Here is a 2,785-nt window from a genome sequence, read left to right as displayed (position 1 = left end):
AAATTCCCTGTTTACAATTTTATCAATAATAATAATACAACACAACAATATAATCACTACACGAATATCATCATAATACAACCCCATCGATAATATATACAAATATCCCAGAACAAATATCAGTACAATGATACTGTATCAGATGTTTAAATACAATCACATCTAGGAAAAATATCTAAACTAACCGAGCTAAACTATCCAATCCTACAAAAAAGATAATAAGATAGGTTATTAATAAATTAATGATAACAAGCAAGGTATTTGGAAAGTGTATGTTTACAAGTCATAACTAAAAATCAATTAGAAGCAATAGAAATGTTAACATATGTCGCAGGTAGCTACTCATCAGGGATATTAGGGTCTTGAGTCTCCGCATCTTCAGTCCAACCATGTGGGCGCTGCGGCGTCGGACCCATGGCATCCATGAAGTCTTTTATCTATCGTGCCCACTGTTGGTATTCCATCTGTGAAGCCTCTAATGTGGAGAGTCAATTCTTTAATTCTTGATTTTCTTATTGTAGGGCTTCTATCGCAGCAGATCATCTGCTGGGACGACCCCTGGCTTTAGGGGTCATCACACGATCATATATGACTCTCGCCTGGAACCCTATACCATAGAGGGTAGAGCTCTTCTTCCTCCCACCGACCACATCATAGTATATCTCATTCAACTGGTCGGTTGAGAGATCCTGCCTCTCACCTCCCTCAACAGCAGGCGCAGATACATGTGCAACTCTAGTAGACATTTCAGCATGTTTAAAAATAAATTAATATAAATTTTATGATTAGAAAAAATAATTACAATACTGAAATGTTAAATAAATTTAAAATTTATTATCTTACTTCTAATGTCTACGAGCGATGATCGATAAATGTGTCATCCTTGGACTTGTGTGCATGTCTTCATAAAAATCTCTCAACAAGTAGGAGAGCGATGTAACTCGTGCTCCTAAAAATTTAAAAATACAATTAAATCAAAATCAAATTATTACTAATTAAATAATTCTAATACAAATATATTAATTGTAAACTTACCAAGTCTAAGGTATGCTTCACAATGGAACGAGATCCAATTGTATGCTTTGTGGATCCGGTACTAGGGCCAGCCAGTTCGGTGTTTCTGTTGGATCGAGCTGTCGCTGAATTTGCTTGTCATCTTTCTGCAGCTTAGATGGCTCGCCATGCATCTCAAATGTCAGCTGGGATGAAAGATGGTCTGGTGCCCTTTTTTCTACATTTGTAAAGAAGGTCTTTGTATAATTTGGCACAAGTAGCATTTCAAGTTTCTTTAAATTTCTGCTCGTGTCCTGGCTCACAAGTATATTTTTTCTGCAAGAAAAAGACAATTAGTAGAAATAAAAAACAACTTCATTGGTGATTAAAACGACTTATCAAAAACTCATCGTAGTAAAAGATTTGCATGTCCTCGTCGATATGCCTCCCAGTATGCCCTGAACGACATATTCACTCGTAAAACTTACTAGATATGTATGCTGTAACTTTGTGATCATCTAGCGTAAAACTGCATTATAAAACATATAAATATTAGACATATATTATAAAAGAATTTATGAATTAAAAAGTGCCAGGCCCGGCTCTGGGCATAGGCGGGTAAGGCCTATGCCTAGGGCCCAGGTTTAAAGGGGCCCAAAAAAAAAATTTAAATTATTAAATTATTTAGAGATAATAAATAATAAATGGTTAAAATCGGATCCAGGAAATCTCGCCGCTTCCCAATACCGATATCCCCTTCATCTCCCTCGCCTCGTTCGACGCGTCTCCTTCTCCCGTTCTCTTTCTCCTCGCCTCGTTCTCCGCGTTCTCCTTCTCCCGTTCTTTCGTTCTCGTTCAACGCCAACGGCCAATCTCGCGACAGCCGACTGTCGACTCTTCTCCTACCGACGCCGGCGAAACAGCAATCTCCTGCCGACGCCGGCGAAACAGCGATCGCCACTCCTCACCGACGCCGGCGAAACAGTGATCTCCCCTGAGGGTTTTCCTCACCGACGCCGGTGAAACAGCGATCTCCCCTGAGGGTTTTCCTCACCAACGCCGGCGAAACAGTGATCTCCTGCCGCCTCGCCCCTCTGGAGTGGACTGGCCGTCTTCCTCCGTTCCTCGCCGGCGAAACCGCGAGGCTTCAAGCTCGGCCCTCTTGCCGTCTTGGCGTCCCCAAGGTCACTCCCCCAAGGAGTCCTCAACGATAAAGGCTTACCCTGGGATTAGCCCGCTGAACGTCGGCACGTTGAACTCGGGGAGGGAGGGATCCTTTGGATCAAGGAATTCAGAAAAGGGGTGCTCGCCAGTTGCGGAGGCGTCGTGCGCCAAGAACAATATCGAGCCTGAATCGAGAGAAAGGTGGGATTTTGATCTACGTTTGCGATAAAGACTACGGCTACATATTTAATGGTTTATAAAACACAAGTTTCTTTACTTATTTTATCCATGACTCGCTTTCTGCTTATTCTTCTTCAGAAAATAGAAAACAACAACATCATCATCGAAATCTTCTTGCTGTTATATCTGTTTATTTGCTTTCCTTCTGCAAGGAGCTATTTGAGACCAAGTTTGAAATTTCAAGCGTTTTATCATCTGTGTCCGCGTTCTTCGTGAGTATTCAAAAATATTTTCCGTTAGAGATTTAAGCTTTGGAGAGTTGTAGTTGTTCCTTCTGTTTCTTTGTTATTGGATGCTAGTGACTAAGTCACAAATTTTTTGTGGAAGTTTAACAGATTATCTTGAAACATTCTAATTGCCATACTTTTTTTTCTTTTCTCGCTTGGTT

The 2,785-nt window shown here is 40.8% G+C and overlaps 1 pseudogene; it reads right to left on the bottom strand.

Moving 5' to 3' along the window:
- Positions 1 to 539: 539 nt before the first annotated feature.
- On the bottom strand, positions 540 to 2,447 carry LOC141840928 (uncharacterized; annotated as a pseudogene).
- Positions 2,448 to 2,785: the final 338 nt, after the last annotated feature.

This window comes from Curcuma longa, chromosome 11, assembly GCF_044706935.1.
Source record: "Curcuma longa cultivar G26 ecotype Majalengka, Jawa Barat chromosome 11, ITB_CL_G26_1.1, whole genome shotgun sequence".
In the NCBI taxonomy this organism is placed as follows: Eukaryota; Viridiplantae; Streptophyta; class Magnoliopsida; order Zingiberales; family Zingiberaceae; genus Curcuma; species Curcuma longa.
The sequence above is the reverse complement of the archived record's forward strand: the minus strand, read 5'-3'. Positions and strand labels throughout refer to the sequence as shown.